The sequence below is a fragment of the Cnephaeus nilssonii genome (assembly GCF_951640355.1).
Source record: "Cnephaeus nilssonii genome assembly, chromosome: 16".
Classification (NCBI taxonomy): Eukaryota; Metazoa; Chordata; class Mammalia; order Chiroptera; family Vespertilionidae; genus Cnephaeus; species Cnephaeus nilssonii.
The window spans coordinates 18,732,786-18,750,336 of record NC_137087.1 but is presented as its reverse complement, the minus strand read 5'-3'; the positions used below and the strand labels follow the sequence as shown (position 1 = coordinate 18,750,336).

General features: G+C 40.2%; 1 protein-coding gene across 1 annotated transcript in view; it reads left to right on the top strand.

The window, feature by feature from the left end:
- MCU (mitochondrial calcium uniporter) overlaps nt 1-17,551 on the top strand; it is a 195,984-nt gene that overhangs the window by 46,956 nt on the left and 131,477 nt on the right. The window lies entirely within an intron of this gene.

The following is a 17,551-nucleotide window of genomic DNA, read 5'->3' as shown; positions in this document are numbered from 1 at the left end:
CCGGGGAAACCCAAGCCTCCCTCCTGCTCTCTGTGGCCGTAGCCATCTTGGTTGGGTTTATTTGCATATTCACTCCTGATTGGCTGGTGGGCGTGGCTTGTGGTGTAGCAGAGTGATGGTTAATTTGCATATTACTCTTTTATTATATAGGAAGAAAATAATGAGGCTTGCTGCATCAGTTGACTCTTTCTTTCATGAATGATTTCTCTGTAGCATGTGACGTTGTTTAATAGCATTTACCCACAGTAGAACTTCTTTCAAAATTGGAGTCAGTTCTTTCATACCCTGCTACTGCTTTATCAACTAAGTTTATGTAATTCTAAATTATTTGTTTTCATTTTAATAGTCTTCACAGCATCTTCAGAAGTAGATTCCATATCAAGAAACCACTTTCTTTGCTCATCAGTACATAGCAACTCTTCACAAGTTAAAGTTTTATCATGAGATTGCAGTAATTCAGTCACATCTTCAGGCTTCACTTCTAATTCTAGTTATCTTGATTTTTCCTCCACATTTGCAGTTACTTCTTTCATTGAAGTCTTAACCCTCAAAGTCATTTATGAGGATTGGAATCAACTTCTTCCAAATTCCTGTTAAGGTTACTATTTTGATCTCTTCCCATGAATCATGAATGTTCCTAATAGCATCTAGAATGGTGAATCTTTCCCAGAAGGTTTACTTTGTCCAGATACATCAGAGGAATCACTATCTTTGGGAGCCACAGCCTTTAAAAATGTATTTCTTAAATAATAAGACTTGAAAGTTAAAATCTCTCCTTGATCCTTGGGCTGCAGAATGGATGTTTTGTTAAAGGTATGAAAACAACATTAATCTCATCCATCTCCATCAGAACTTGGGTGACCAGGTGCATTGTCAATGAGCATTAATATTTTGAAAGGAATCTCTTTTTTTTAAGCAGTAGATCTCAACAATGGCCTTAAAATATTTAGTAAAGTATGTTGTAAATAGATGTGCTATCAGCCAGGCTTTGTTGTTTTGTTATTGAGCACAGACAGATTGGACTTAGCATAATTTTAAGGGCTCTAGGACTTTCATAATGGTACGTGAGCATTGGCTTCAATTTAAAATCACCAGCTTCATTAGCCCCTAACAAGAGAGTCAGCCTGTCCTTTGAAGCTTTGAAGCCAGGTATTGACTTCTTTCCAGCTATAAGAATCCTAGATGGCCTCTTCTTCCAATATGAGTCTATCTCTGTTAGCTTCATACTTTCCTTCTGCAGTTTCTCACCTCTCTCAGCCTTCATAGAATTGAAGGGAGTTAGGCCTTGCTCTGAATTAGGCTTTGGCTTAAGGGACTGTTGTGGCTGGTTTGATCTTTTATTTAGACCACTAAAACTTTATCCGTATCAGCAATAGGCTATTGTGCTTTCATATTATTCCTGTGGTCACTATAGTAAACTTTTAATTTCCTTCAAGGATTTGTTTCTTTGCATTCACAACTTGACTGTTTGGCACAAAAGGCCTCTCATGGCTTTCGACATGTCTTCCTCACTAAGTGTAATCATTTCTAGTTTTTTATTGAAAGTAAGAGCTGTGCCACTCTTCCGTCACTTGAACACTTAGAGGCCATTGTAGGGTTATTAATTGCTCTAATTTCAATATTGTTGTGTCTCAGGAAATAGGGAGCCCCGAGGAGAGAGAGATAGGGGAATGGCTGGTTGGTGTAGCAATTGTAACACAACATTTACCAACTAAGTTCACCATCTTGTATGGGTACAATTCATGGTACCCCCAAACAGTTACAATAGTAACATCAAAGGTCACTGATCATAAATAATCATAACAATGATAATAATAATGAAAAGTCTGAAATCATGTGAGAATTACCATAATGTGACACTGAGACATAAAGTTAGCATATGCTGTTGGAAAAATGCCATTTGTAGAATTGCTTGACACAGGGGTCCCACAAACCTTCCATTTGTAGAAATCACAATATCTGTGAAGCACAATAAAGAGAAGCACAGTAAAATGAAGTATGCCTTTATAGATTCACATGCAGTTGTAAGAAATATTGCAGAGAGATCTAGTGTGCCCTTCCTCATTTCCCCCAATGGTAACATTTTGCAAAACTCTAGTACAATATCCCAACCAGAATATTGACATTGATTTAATCCACTGATCTTATTCCATTTTTTAAATATATTTTATTGATTTTTTACAGAGAGAAAGAGAGAAGGATAGAGAGTTAGAAACATCGATGAGAGAGAAACATCAATCAGCTGCCTCCTGCACACCCCCCACTGGGGACGTGCCCACAACCAAGGCACACGCCCCTGACCGGAATCGAACCTGGGACCCTTGAGTCCGCAGGCCGACGCTCTATCCACTGAGCCAAACCGGTTTCGGCCTTATTCCATTTTCTGTTTTACTTCTCATTTGTGTGTATGTGTGTGTGTTTATTTAGTTCTATGCAATTTTGTTATGTGTTTATGCTTCTGTATCCACCACAACAGTGAAGATACATCACAGTGTCATTACCACAAGGAGCATTTCTTTTGTCCTTTTATAACCACGTCTGTCTTTTCCCTTCCTACTCCCTAACCACTCCCTGTCAACCATTAATCTGTTCATTTCTATAGGTTTGTCACTTCAGGGATGTTATATAAATGGACTCATACTGTGTGTTACCTTTTGAGATTGGCTTTTCCCCCCACTCAATATGTATTAATATTTAATTCCTTTTCTTCTTTATTGTGGTAAAATATATGTAACATAGTATTTATTTTAACCATTTATAAATGTTCAATTCAGTAACATTAAATATATTCACATGTCATGTATCCATCATCACTATCTGTATCTAATACTTTTTCATCATCCCCCCAAAATTATAGCATTCTATATATATAAAAGCCCAATGACCAAACAGTGGAATGACCAGAACAATTGGTCAACCAGTTGTTATGACGTGTACTGACCACTAGGGGGCAGACACTTAACGCAGGAGCTGCCCTCTGGTGGTCAGTGCGCTCCCACAGTGGGAGTGCTGCTCGACTGACCGGGATAAGTGGCTGCTCCTGCAGTGGGAGTAGTCTCTAGCAGTCCCAGGGTGAGGCCAAGTCTCTGCACCTATCAAATGCCTGAGACAATCCAGACTCTGGCCTGACACCCCACCAGCTGAGGCAGGCCCTCTAAGGTGTGTTCTAGAAAGAGCACGGGGAGCTGGCATAGGTGGATGGCAAGAGGGGACGTGACTGTGGACCTCCCGGGGAGGCTGTCCTGATAGCTGAGGATCCTGGAGCACAGCTGCCTTGAACATCCCCGATGGTGTCAATGACCTGGCATCACACATCAAGGACATTCACTGAGTGGCTTTGGGGTACAAAGCTCTCCACCAGGTTCCTCCAGGACACAGAACATGCCTTTACCAAAGGACACAGAACATGCCTTTACCCCCAAAATATCAGCTCAGAATTTCCTCATTCAGCAGCCACTCAGAGGGCAGGTCCACAGCTGCTCGGCTGACCGGGATGAGCGGCTGCTCCCGTAGCTGGCCGATCCCTGCAGGCCATGCCCCCCACCAGTGTACAAATCCGTGCACCGGGCCTCTAGTTAAACAATAATTTTCCTCCCCCCATTTCCTAGTAACCTCTATTCTTTCTGTCTCTAGGAATTTGCCTATTTTAGGTACTTCATGTAAATATAATCACACAATTTTTGTCCTTCTCTGTCTGGCTTATTTCACTAAGCATAATGTTCTCAAGATCCCTCCATGTTGTAGCACATATCAGACTTTTGGTCCTTTTTATACTGAGTAGTATTGTAGCATCCCACATTTTTATTAATAGCATGGATGGAATATTGATGACTTGCTTTGCAACCCTACATATGACTTGTAGCTGGCAATGAGTTGTATAGTTAATGTGTTGTTTTTTAAAAATAGAGATTGAAAATAGTTATTAGACTAAAGGATGGACTAAATTGATCAAGATGTATTAAACATTTACATGTGTAAAATTTCACACACTATTCCAAAAATAAGTGTTACTGTAGATGGATGCTTTGTGGTTTAATAGCAGATAATATGAAAAATACCTGGGGGGACACCCTAGCCTGTTTGGCTCAGTGGATAGAGCATTGGCCTGCAGACTGAAGGGTTCCGGGTTCACTTCCAGTAAAGGGCACACACCTAGGTTGCAGGCTCCATCCCTGGCCCTGGTTGGGGCGCATGCAGGGGCAACCAATCAATGTGTCTCTCTCACATTGATGTTTCTCTCTCTCTGTATCTCCTCCTCCCTTCCACTCTCTTTAAAATCAATGGGTGATATACAAAAAGTAAATAAAAAGAAAAGAAAACTAACTTGGGGATTTCATTTGACAGAATACTCAATGTGGGTCCACAGTGTGATTTGGGCTTTTTTTATAGAAGCAAAGTGCCAAGAAGGAGGACTGTGGTTGTTCTCTAGAGTATTGTGTTCATTTCTGGGTACCTTATTTGATGGGTATACATTTTAAAACAGACATATTTAAGAGAGAAACCAGTCAACGGGGGTAAAAATGACAACTTTCCAGAAAGGTGTTAGAATGAAATCTGTTATAAGATGGAGTGGACTGCCTCAGAGGTAGTTAGGTCCTTGTTAAAGGATTTGTTCAAGCTGAGGCTGGCTGAACTTTTGGCAGGGACATTGTAGAGTATTTTATTATCTGTAGTTGGGGGTGTTAGGTTAGGGAAGGTTGTGGATATTACCTTTGCGGATCCTCAACCTTGAGGTTTTGTAATTATGGAACATTGTAGAATCCTGGGGTTTAAACTGGTAATAACGGTTGTCTGTGGGGGGTGGGATTACAGGAACTGTCACTTTCCATGTTACATATTTCTGTATTTAATTTTAGTTTTTACAACAACTATATATTGCTCTATTTTTTAAAAAAAGCAAAAAAGGTCATAGATATTGGTTTTGCAAATCAATAAATTTAATACTTTAATTTTTAAAATTTCAAAATAACAGTAAATTAATATAAATATTTTTGCGTTTAAAACCCTTAGTGTATATTGAGAGTTTGTGTACACATAAGAGTTGGATACATTAGTTTTGTATATCTTTGGGAAAGTGCTTGGCTTAGTTTTTGCCTTAATTCCTTTCAGTAGTTCTCTGGATGGTGACAGTGAAAGTTGATTGGGCTTTGGCAGATCATTCTGCAAGCTGAGATTCACCTCCAGTTCCAGGTTTGGGGTATTAGATAGCTAAATAATAAGATTTTGACTTATTTGTATGTTTGATTGCTGTTGTCCCACTGTACTTGTAAAGGCTGCTAGTTCAAAAAGGAAGTGAAACTGGAAAAAATTGTTGCATTCTCTTAGGAAAATCTTTCCTTCTGACCCAGACATCTTTTGTTTTCCCTCAGATAGTTCTATTTCAGGGGTGGGGAACGTCTGGCCCGTGGGCCATATAAGGCCTGCAAAATCATTTGCTCTGGCCCTCCTGAGCATTAGGGGTGAGTTAATTAAATGTTTGACCAAATATAGCAGGCTAATTTTAAAGTTGATAATTTTATATGGCCCTTGAATGATGTTAGAAATATCCAAATGGCCCTTGGCAGAAAGAAAGATTCCCCACCCGTTCTATTTTATCCCCCAGACACCAAGGTTGGCCCTTTATGCTTGTTGGGAAAGAAAGATTATGACCAACACTTGCCTCCTGGAGCTGTTTAGGAGAAATGTTGCTAAGCTGCCTTAGTAATAGGCTATAAACAAAAGTCTGAGCCACACATCCTTCCCCCATTATTATCTTCGTAAATTTTTGTTTTAGATTCTAATGATTTAAATGTTGCAGTTCTCTCACAGACTTTTAAAATATGTAACATGTCAGTGAAGAGAGTTATTACTATGCTTCCTTTGCCGCTTAACCGTGCCCTTTCGGTGATTTTTTAGGCCAGGCATTTAGCAGTCTAAGTGGTGGACAGTCTTGGAGATTGTTACTTGATGTCAGCATGAAGCTGTTCCATAGTGCTGGAGAAATGGTTCTGTTAGCATTTGATCAAAGAGGTTTCACAGGCTGGTTGCTTTCAATGTTTATAAAAAGTTTCCACAAAAAGTTGTTTATAATTCACTACAAAGTTCACTTTAATGTTTCTTCCCCAAAGCTTCTTTGTCTTCTTAGTGAAGCATATAAGGCATATGCCTTGTGGCTTAAACTCTAAATGGCCACAAACATTTTAAAAAAATAACTCTTAACTTGTTTTCTTAAAACTTCAGGAATTCTCAGTTGGTATCATAATAATGGTATAGTCCGAACTCTTCAGCCATAAGTTTGCATTCTCAGAGATATTATAAGGAGTAAACTGTCTTGGAGTTAAAAAAACAAAGAAGGGTGATTTCTAATGTACTATTAAAATAGCAGGAACTTTCTGGGTAGAGCAGTATAGGACTGAAGATAGTAAAGCAGATGAGCAGAAACCTCAATTCAAGGAATACTTATTTCAAAAAATAACCAACAACTTATTTTCTACCTTCTATGTAAAAGGGCCACATTACTAGTCCTTGGTCCCAGAACTCAAATAGCATAAACCTTATTGTAAGATATTTATAATTTAAAACTTAAAGGGAGGAGATAGGGAAGCAATTCTATATGAATTCTTTGGGAGGAAATTTGGCAATTTTTAAACTTTTAATCTGAATTTCAAGAGTAGGCTGCTCTGGATATAGGCACCAAGTGCAGCAAGCTGTTGATTACATCCCTGACAACTCCTTATCATCCTCCTACTTTTAAGTTGTCAGGAGAGTATGGACGAGCAGTGGGTGGGGGTTGTCCGTAGGTACAGTTGCTGCTTTAGTAGTTATTAGCACTTTCAGGCTTCTGGGAGTTTGTGCAGCTGGAAAAAATCCTGTAATATTTTATTTGTAAGATTTTTTTTTTCTTTTTAAAGAAATCCTGTAATATTTTAAAAGAATGAGAGAGAGAGCCTAGACTGAAACTGGAGGTAGAGTTACAATCTGCTATAAATAAAAACCAGTGGAAAAGCTTTCCAGCTCTGTTAATGGAATAAAGCTTATAATTATAGTAATCAAAAAGTTTATTTGAGAAAGATAGAGAGGGAATTGGAGCAAAGTTATATGAATCAATACTCTGGGGACTCTGAAAAATTCCTCCCCTTCCTTCCTTAGTTACATGTCCAACAAATCAAAGCCTCATGGAGTAAGGAATAGAGCCAATCATATATAGTAATAAAGTAATGTGTAGTTTTAAATTGAGCAAACTTACTGTTCCATCTGGTTTATGCTGTTTGTTTTAGATAAAATGGGACAAAATGACCAAGTCTTTCTAGAAAGTTTATGCTAAGCTAGGAAATGTGGATTCTTAACTGCCTTGAAAAAGAAAATGTTGAATATTGATAGTCATGATGTTGACATCCTTGCCTCATATTTCAATAGTTAAAGATTAAAAATTATAGAACTTAAGGAACTGTTATGTAAAACTTACAATTTCTTATCTGTGGAAATTCTGTATTTGGTACAGTTTTTAATTGAATTTATCGGGGTTATATTGGTCAATAAAATTATACAGGTTTCAAATGTACAATTCTACAATACATAATCTGCATATTGCATTGTGCACTCACCATCCAAAATCTAGTCTTCTGTCACCATTTATCCCCTGTTTACTCTCTTCCACCTGATCCTACCCCCTCTTTCCTCTGGTAATCACCAAACTGTTATTTGTGTCCATGACCTTTTTTTTCAATCCCTTCACCTATTTCACCCCGCCCCCCAACCCTGTATTTGGTACAGTTTTTAAATCCTTTGTTGCTTGTTGTCTGGAAAATAAACCTTAAAATTAATGAGCTTTGGTATTGAAATTCCTTCATGGTTTGAACCAAGTCTGATCTTCCAGGTTCATTTTTCTCCTCCCTTTTTCAACCTAGGCTTTTGTTGTGCTAGTTTCCTGAAATATTCCTTATAGTTCTGTCTTTATTCACAGCTTTTTTATGTGTGGGATATCCCTCCTGACTCTTTTTAATGGTCAAAGTGCTAATCATTCTTTAGGGTCTCACCTATTTTGTTTATTTGAACAATAGTATTTGAATACTATTTTTTTAATACTCCTCTCGTTAAATTTAGCTAGAGCCAAAAGTATGTTTGGGTATGTATTAGAAGGCAAGTACTATGTGCACTTAGTATAAATGATTAAGCTTTAAATATGTACCACACTGATGTGTGACACATTGTAGATGCACAGGAAATTGTGATTATTGAAGTAGGAACTATAAATTGGAGTATCTAGGTGTAATTTATGTTAATAATTTTTGACTGCTGATGACTAGTTGACTAGTTGCCAAAAAAGAAAAGACTGGAAAGACCAATATACTAGTACATTGGAGTGAAGTTTATATTCACATTTGAGGTAGAACCTTTTTTTGAGAGTTTATTGGGGTGACATTGGTAAATAAGGTTTCATAGGTTTCAGGTGTACAATTCTATAATAAATCATCTGTACATTATACTGTGTGAGGGACCCTTTTAAACACTTTAAAAGTAACATTTGGGATTATGCTTAACATTAACAAAATTTGAACTTGTTAAATTGTATTGTGACACAATTGTATTGTGTCAAATAAGTGTTGGGAATTGGACAGGTGATAAAGTCAGACTATATATGTGCTTTTTTCTTTGATTTCTAGCTAAAAGTATTAACTTCAGTTCTAGGTGAATTCAGTATTTTAATAGCCTTCCTTGCAGCAGTCCTTCAGGCTTCTCTGTTTATGACATAGAGAAAATTTTTTCCATTCTAAAGAAAGCCAACTTTCTATGCTCCTGTAGTCTGACTTTTTGCAGGAGTAGGGTTTGGGGGTGTGTGTGGTTGTTCAACCTCTTTCCTGTTAAAGTAGGCTTAGTATATGAAGTTAACCAGTGAAGACAATGAGGATTTTTATTGTTGCTCTGCTTTGATCCTGTAGTCAGTGTTTTTCTACTTGCTGTGTGGTGATTGGTAGTATCTCTCTTGGTTACTGTGGGGAGGCCATTTGGGAAAGAGTGCTCTCATCATGATCTTTTTCCTTGTAGTGTGAAGCTTTCTCTTCCATTACCCAAAATAGGAAGCCTTATGGTTCATGTCTGATCATAACAGTGAAATGACAGAATATCCAATTAGAAATGGCTTTCCCAAAACAAAACTTCTTACTTACCAGTTTTGTTGGAATTTTTTGAATAACCAAGCCCCAGGATTGCAATTTTCAGTTCTGCATTTCTCTCTGACTTCTGATTCTTATTCCTATTTATATTTGACTTATTATTTGTTTTCTTGATTTCTAACTTTGATTCCAGCAAGGCCATAAAAGCTAGTGTAGTACAAGGGTGGGTCCAAACCAACAGGTAGTATGAATCATTTGCTCCTTTGCCGGGGCAACCAGTGTGCTGCTCTTAGGTATGATTGTATCTCTTAATGAACTATCTCTCAGGACAGATCTTAGTCCAATTTTGGCAGTGGGGACACAAGAGTATGAGAGAGGATGGTTTCTGGATCTAAAGGCAAAGACTTATTGGATGCCTAAAAAGATTCTAGCTGTGTTTGGCATAATGTAGGCTGTTCCAGCATATTTCAATAGTTAATAAAATATTAATGCATTTATTTTTATATTTAATTATAAACACAATTAAGCTTCCCCCCATATATAACAATTAATGAGTTTAATAATTGAGCTCTTGAGAGAGCAGCATTAATTGACCATGACCAAATATAGGTTTCAATGGACATAACAAATGATGTCAAAAATAAGCCTCTGTGATTTATAGACATTCACTAAAAAGGATAAACATATAGAAATAGTCTGCTTTTGGAAGTGGAACGTATTTCATACCAGGTGGAATAGAAGGCATTGTACTGTAAGGAGAGAGAGTGCTCATGTGTCCTGTGCTCTGTGGTCACACTGTTGACATTTCCTATGCCATGCATTCAAGTCCATTGTTGCTTGTGGATTATTTGTATCTAAAACTTCTATTTGATTAGTCTTCTTGTTTTCACTTGTTTCTATTTTTTTCTGTGGACGCTGTCCATCTTTGTCATCTTTGGGATTTCTTTACTTCAGGCTTGCAATTCTGTTTTATTTATACTCTGTTGCATTACCATTTCCCCCCAGAGGTTCTCAGCATTTTTATATACATTTCAGCCATTTTTTTTTAGACTACTAGGCTTTTGGTTGAGTAAATAATGCTCAGAAATAAATGTGATTTTGAGAGTCACAACCTACTGTTCACCACTGGTCATTGGTTTTGTTTGTAACTTAATAGCCATGGTTTTTATGTGTTCATTGAGTCCTGTCTGTTCATGGACCAGATTGACTATGTGAAAATTATACCTAGACATGTTCATGTAGGACACAATGGAAGATAAGTCAGACATATGGCTTGTCCAACAACTTCCACACATATAGGTATGCCTAGTAATTTTAAAAGAGCCATTAATTTTAAAAGAATCTTGCCCATGGGCAGGACCTGGACTGTTGATAAATTGCAGGGATTGATTTTATCCATGTATGAGACAGAAAGCACCAGAGTACCTGATTTAGGAGAGATCTTTCTCCTGAAGATGTAGTTGAATGGCCACTTGCTCTTTGAGCAACTCTGGAGCTGATTTTTAAGGGGTGCAAGCTGTACATACTACTAAAAATTTTATAAGATAGGAAGGGAAATTAGGGAAGCAAGTATCCTATATTTGGATTTGGTATCAAATGGGTGTGGGAGTGTGAGTGGGAGAGTAAGAGCCAGTTGATCATCACATTATGTTTATGGCATTGCCATAATAGGGTTTCTAGAGCCCATTTAATATAAGTACTTTATGAGGGGAGATGGTAAATAACTATAATTCACTTTTTATTTGTTCAACAAATATTTATACTTAGTATCTACTGTGTATCAACACTGTTCTAATCATGGGCAGCAATTTTTTAACTGTACTTGTTTATTTAAGGTGCTATAAGTCATGTTTCTACTTCTAGAAGCTTGTAATATAAGTTTCATGACATAAATTAGTATATTATGAACTTAGCAGCAAATTAATGAAACTTTAACAAGTAAAAATTCGTTTTACATTAGCACCTAGAGGGGCAGATGCTCTTTTTGGAAAGTAGCTATAAAGAAATCATGAAAGATTTGGTATATGCATGGTAGAGAATTTGAAACCAACGAATTAGACTTGAAAATAACCTTTGTTCTATGTAGTAGAGTTACTTCTACTTGAAGTTTTCTTGGTGCCTGATGGCAGCTGGTTCTGAGAAGCTGCTGAGCAAGGTACTATTTGGCAGTATAATTAAACGCTGCAGCTCTTTCCAATAATCCAGCCATTTGTTTTTGTAGGTTATGCTGTATCTCATCATTTTCACTTCTCCCCCTTGACAGTTTTATATATTTGTTTGGTTTGGTTGGGTTTTAAAAAATTAATCCTCTGCCAAGGATATGTTTTTATTGATTTTTAGAGTAAGAGAGAGAGAGGGAGGGAAGTATGGAGAGAGAGAGAGAGAGAAAGAAACATTAATAGGTTGCCTCCTGTACACTCTCTGACTGGGCATTGAACCCACAACCTAGGCATATGCCCTGACCAAATAGAACCAGCAACCTTTTGGTGTATGGGATGACACTTCAACTAACTGAGCCACTCGACCAGGGCTCGTTTTTTTATTTGAAAACTAGAAGCCCGGTGCACAAAAATTTATGCACTCACGGGGAGGGGGTCTCTCAGCTCAGCCTGTGCCCTCTCAGGGGATGTCCACCTGCTGGCTTAGGCCCATTCCCCGGGGGATCGGGCCTAAGCTGGCAGTGAGACCCCTCTGGCAGCCCAAGAGCCCTCAGGGGATGTCCGATTAATGGCTTAGGCCTGCTCCCTCTGGGAAGCGGGTCTAAACTGCAGTCGGACATCCTTAGCGTTGCTGAGGAGGTGGGAGAGGCTCCCTCCACTGCTGCTGTGCTGGCCAGCCATGATCTGGCTTCTGGCTGAGCGGCGCTCCCCCTATGGAAGCGCACTGACCACCAGGGGGCAGCTCCTGCATTGAGCATCTGCCCCTTGGTGGTCAGTGCTCATCATAGTGACTGGTCGTTCCCGATAGTTCTAAGGTCAATTTGCATATTACCCTTTTATTATATAGGATTATTTTAACCTAATCTCTTTATAACCCACCTTTATTATAGGAAGTCTTTTCTGTATATTCCATAATTTTATTCTATGTACTAGAGGCCCGATGCATGAAATTCGTGCAAGGGTATGCCCTCACAGCCCCAGCTGCCTCTGCCCTTGCAGCCCCCCTGGCTGCTGCCTCGGCCCTCACAGCCCTGGCTTCATCTGAAGGTCATCTGGATGGTCCTCTGGAGGTCATTCTGCTGTTCAGTCTAATTAGCATATTAGCTCTTTATTATATAGGATTATGTAGTAACTGTATAATTAATCTCTTGGCTTTATTTTTCCTATTCTAGATCCAAAGCAGGTTAAAAAAAAAAAAAAGATTTTTGGCCCTGGCTGGTGTGGCCCAGTTAGCTAGGCGTCATCCCATGCACTGAAAGGTTGCTGGTTTGATTCCCAGTCAGGGCACATGCCTGGGTTGCAGGCTCTATCCCCAGTTGGGGGAGTGGAGGAGGCTGCCCATCGGTTTTTCTCTCTCTCTCCCTCTCCCTTCCTCTCTCTTTCTAAAAATCAGTAAAACATATTTAAAAAAATATTTTTGGATGGTTAATGCTAGGAGTATCTCTGTTTAGTGACAGACTGAGTGAGATTTGATTGATCAATGGACTGACTTCATTTTGACAACTAGTTTCTTAAATCCATAGTTTGATGAGGAAGAGAAAATGCTAGAATTTTTGGCTGACTGGTCTCAGCTTTGGGACAGAACATAAAACAGCAAGGCTGATGGTAAATTCAAAGTCATAAGCCCATTCTTCTTTTTTTAAAAACATCTGGTTCATACCACATTTCTTTATGTCAGATTCATTTCTGAGTTTTGTTAGAGTATTGCAGGAATGTTCAGATAAACCTTGGGGTCATCAGACAATCCCCATATTACCAGTTGAGGTTTCATATTTTCTTTATTTTAAAAAATACATTTTTATTGATTTGAGGGAAAGAGAGGAAGGGAGAGAGAAAGAGAAACATCAATGGGTCGCCTCCTGCATGCCCCTGAAACTCGGGTGTGTACCCTACCAGGAATCATATCCGCAACCTCTTGGTGTGTGGGACAATGCTCAACCAAGTGAGCCACACTGGCCAGGGTGAGATTTCATATTTTCTTTTAATCCTTGTATGTTATTGTAAGATAGAGTTTTCTCTCTTTAAAGTGATCTGCCCCTCTTCTTTTGGATTTATGTAACAAGATCTGCAAATATGTATTTCATATTAATTGTAAAATTGTTTATGGGGTTTGTCTATATGAGTTAAAAAACTATGAGTTAAAACTATTTATAAAATTGAAAGGCTTCTGAACAACTTAGGTCAAACAGTTTTAATTTAATTTTTTAAGCAACCAACTTTATTTCTAAAGGTTCAAATTCTATACTTACATCAAGTTATACTTAGTTTTTCTTCCAAAGGAGTAAACACTATTTAGTATTTTATATATAAACAGCTACCACAGTATGTTACTTTTCTCACAGGGGCTCAGCACAAACAGATATTTTGTAAAACAGAGTATCCTCACAGTATAACTTTTTCAGTGATAGCCTTTCTGCTTATTTTTGTTTTTTTATGTACCATGTACCATAATATTTTACAGGGGCAGAATTTCTCACCATAGTCTCAGTGTCTTCCTGTACAAGTCTGTAGTCACACTTGGCTGAGTGTGGTAAAATCCTATCTAATAAAAGAGTAATATGCAAATTGACCATCACACCAAGACACAAGATGGCTGCCCCCATGTGGTCAAAGATGGTTGCTCCCATGTGGACACAAGACGGCCGCCACAGGATGGCCTGCAGGGAAGGGCAGTTGTGAGAAGTTAGGGGTGACCAGGCCAGCAGAGGAGGGCAGTAGGGGGGGACCCAGGCCTGCAGGGGAGGGCAGTTGGGGGACCAGGCCTGCAGGGAAAGGCATTTGGGGGGAACCAGGCCTGCAGGGAGGGCAGTTGGGTGGGACCAGGCCTGCAGGGGAGGGCAGTAGTGGGCGATCAGGCCAGCAGGGAAGGCAGTTAGGGGTGACCAGGCCAGCATAGGAGGGCAGTTGGAGGAGACCAGGTCAGCAGGGGAGGGCAGTTGGGGGGGGGACCAGTCCTGCAGTGGAGGACAGTTGGGGGGGGGGACCCAGGCCTGCAGGGGAGGGCAGTTGGGGGGGACCAGGCCTGCAGGGGAGGGCAGTTGGGAGCCAGCAGTCTTGGATTGTGAGAGGGATGTCCAACCACCCATTTAGGCCCGATCCCACTGGGCCTAAACGGGCAGTCAGACATCCCTCAAGGGGTCCCAGATTGGAGAGGGTGCAGGCTGGGCTGAGGGACACACACCCCACACACAAATTTCGTGCACCGGGCCTCTAGTATACATAATATAAAAATTACCATTTAAAAGCGTACAGTTCAGTGACATTTAAGTACATTTACATTGCTATCCATCCCCAGAACCTTTTCATCATTCCATGCTGAGTAGCTATCTTTAATGTTTCTAATGATTAAAACCTGGATCTGCCTATATTTTGTTTCCTTACATTGAGTTTTTCTTTGCAATCTGATTCTAGTGTACATATTTCCCTTCTCACTTATTTACCAACATATGTTTATTGAGCACCTTCAGTGTACATGGTAGGTCATAGAAACTAGTGGTGTAACTGTTAGCTATAATATTTGAATACAAAAAAGACTATCTGCTACCAACCACACTAGCATTATAATAGTTTTTCAAAAATAAAAAAGAAAAAGCCTTAATAAAATACTTGAAAAATTGCCAGACTGAAAAGAAAAAAATACAAGTCACATCATGTACCTGGAGAATCCAAGATTTTTTTGTGGTTATTAATAAAAGCTTTCTTACAATGTTCTTGGAACTTTTTTAGTTAAGTGTCAAAAAGGCATAATTGTGAACTGTATCTATATAACTATTACCTCCTTATTAAGTTGGGTAAATCTGGCTCTACAAAGATAGATCATTTGAATTGTATTTATTGAAGCTGTGTCTGTCCTGAGCAATAAATCTAAAGTGCATTATTTTCAGATCTCCTGTTAGTTCTAGGATATGGAATATGACTTCAGTGTTTGAAATCTGAAATTGTCTCCAGAGATTATCCTAGCCACTATGTGTTTGGGGAATTTATGCTATTTTATAATTGTAATGTCAACAGCAATCTGAAATCTAAGCTTAATGCCAAATTTGTTATAATTGCTAAGATGTAGGTAGGCCAGGTTACAGAAAAAAGAATTTATTTGAATCTTCTGATGCCAACTTTGAGATATCAAGGGGTTTAGGGAGGTGACTGATACATGATGTCTTTCATAGAAGTTTGCTAAATACTTACTTAACAGGAGGTTGCTAAGCATGAAGCTAGCCTATTTGAAATTTGGAAATATAAAGGAATTTCTGAACCTAACAATGAAACTTTTTAGGCCTTTTCATCCTAATTCTGGAGATGTTTACCAAAAACAGTTAAAAATACAAACTAAAAGTGTAAGTTTAGGAGTAGATCTGGGACAAAAGTGCTAGAGAATAATAGTTGTAATTTATTTTTATTTGAACCCTGGTTGCCTCCTATTTGCTGTGTTTAGTACACGTTCAGGGCCTAGGTTTTGCTTCCTTAGCCCACATTTCACTACTTCTCTGTGGCTATATGTTTTGCAAGCTGTCGCTGTGGTCTTAAAAATCTATGGTTGTTTGCTTTGAGATTTTTCAGGGATGGCACAGTGCCTAGAAAATAGTAGGTACCCAATAAGTTCTTAGGGAATTAAGAATGCCCCTTGAATACAGAAGTGAGGAGCATTACATTTTTAAAATATTCTGAGTTTTGCCTTGGTTTTCATTTTCTTTTAAAAATTGTTAAGGAGGGGTTTGTTTACTATAGAGTAATGAGGACTGTTCTTATTACAGTTAATTTTGTTGCTTTGGCACTTTTAGTACAATCACAAAGATGTTATAACTGATTCAATAATATCCCCGCTATTGTTATTATAAAAATTACTAGAGGCCCGATACACGAAGATTTGTGCAAGAATGGGCCTTCCTTCCCCTGGCTGCCGGCACCGCCTTCACTCTGGCCAGAGCTGCCTTTTCACTCTGGCCCGGAGCCGCCTTTCCGCCTTCCCACACTGCCCAGAGGCCTGGAGTGGCTGGGGTGGGGCGGAATGCAGGCATTCCGCCCCGCCCCGCCCCCGGTTGCTCGATGCCTGTGTATGCAAATTAACCGGCCATCTTTTTGGTTAATTTGCATACTCACTCCTGATTGGCTGGTGGTTGTCACAAAGGTATGGTCAATTTGCATCTTACTCGTTTATTAGTGTAGATTATGAAACATATTAAAACACTAGTAGCCCTGTGCATGAATCCGTGCAGCAGTAGATCCCTGGAGGGCCTGGCTGCTTGCGCCTGCTGCCCAGAGGCCCTCCGCGGCCGGGGTGGAATGCTTGCCTCGTTGCCACGGCGACGAGGCAAGCATTCCACCAGGCCACTCATGCTGCCCACTCTCAGTGGCCACCCCCTGGGACTGGGTGACTCCGGTGGGGCTGAGAGGGCTGGGCGCCACCATCTTGTGGCTGTGGGCACCGCCATCTTTGTGATGGAGTGATGGTTAATTTGCATATTACCCTTTTATTAGATAGGATAGTCTATGATAGGATCGTTCAATCCTATCTAATAAAAGACTAATATGCATATTGACCATCACTCCAACACACAAGATGGCTGCCCCCATGTGGTCAAAGATGGCTGCTCCCATGTGGACACAAGATGGCCACCACAAGATGGCCTGCAGAGGAGGGCAGTTGGGGGGGGGACCCAGGCCAGCAGAGGAGGACAGTTGGGGGGGACCAGGCCTCCAGGGAAGGGCAGTTGTGGGGGACCAGGCCTGCAGGGGAGGGCAGTTGGGGGTGACCAGGCCTGTAGGGGAGGACAGTTAGGGGTGACCAGGCTGGCTGGGGAGGGCAGTTAGAGGTGACTAGGCTGGCAGGGGAGGGCAGTTAGGGGCAATTGGGCCGGTAGGGGAGCAGTTAGGCGTCGATCAGGCTGGCAGAGGAGTGGTTAGAGGGTGATCAGGCTGGCAGGCAGAAGCGGTTAGGGGCAATCAGGCAGGCAGGCAGGCAGGCAGGCGAGTGGTTGGGAGCCAGCAGTCCTGGATTGTGAGAGGGATGTCCAACTGTCCGTTTAGGCCCGATCCCACTGGGATGGGATTGGGCCTAAACGGGCAGTTGGACATCCCTCAAGGGGTCCCAGATTGGAGAGGGTGCAGGCTGGGCTGAGGGACACACCCTCCCCCGTGCACGAATTTCATGCACCAGGCCTCTGGTCTCTCTATATAAAAGGCTAATATGCTAAGTGCCCCTCCTACCGTCAACTGGTTGCTATGACATGTACTGACCACCAGGGGGCAGACGCTCAACGCAGGAGCTGCCAAGCTGTAATGACTTGGCACTAGCGGTTCTCA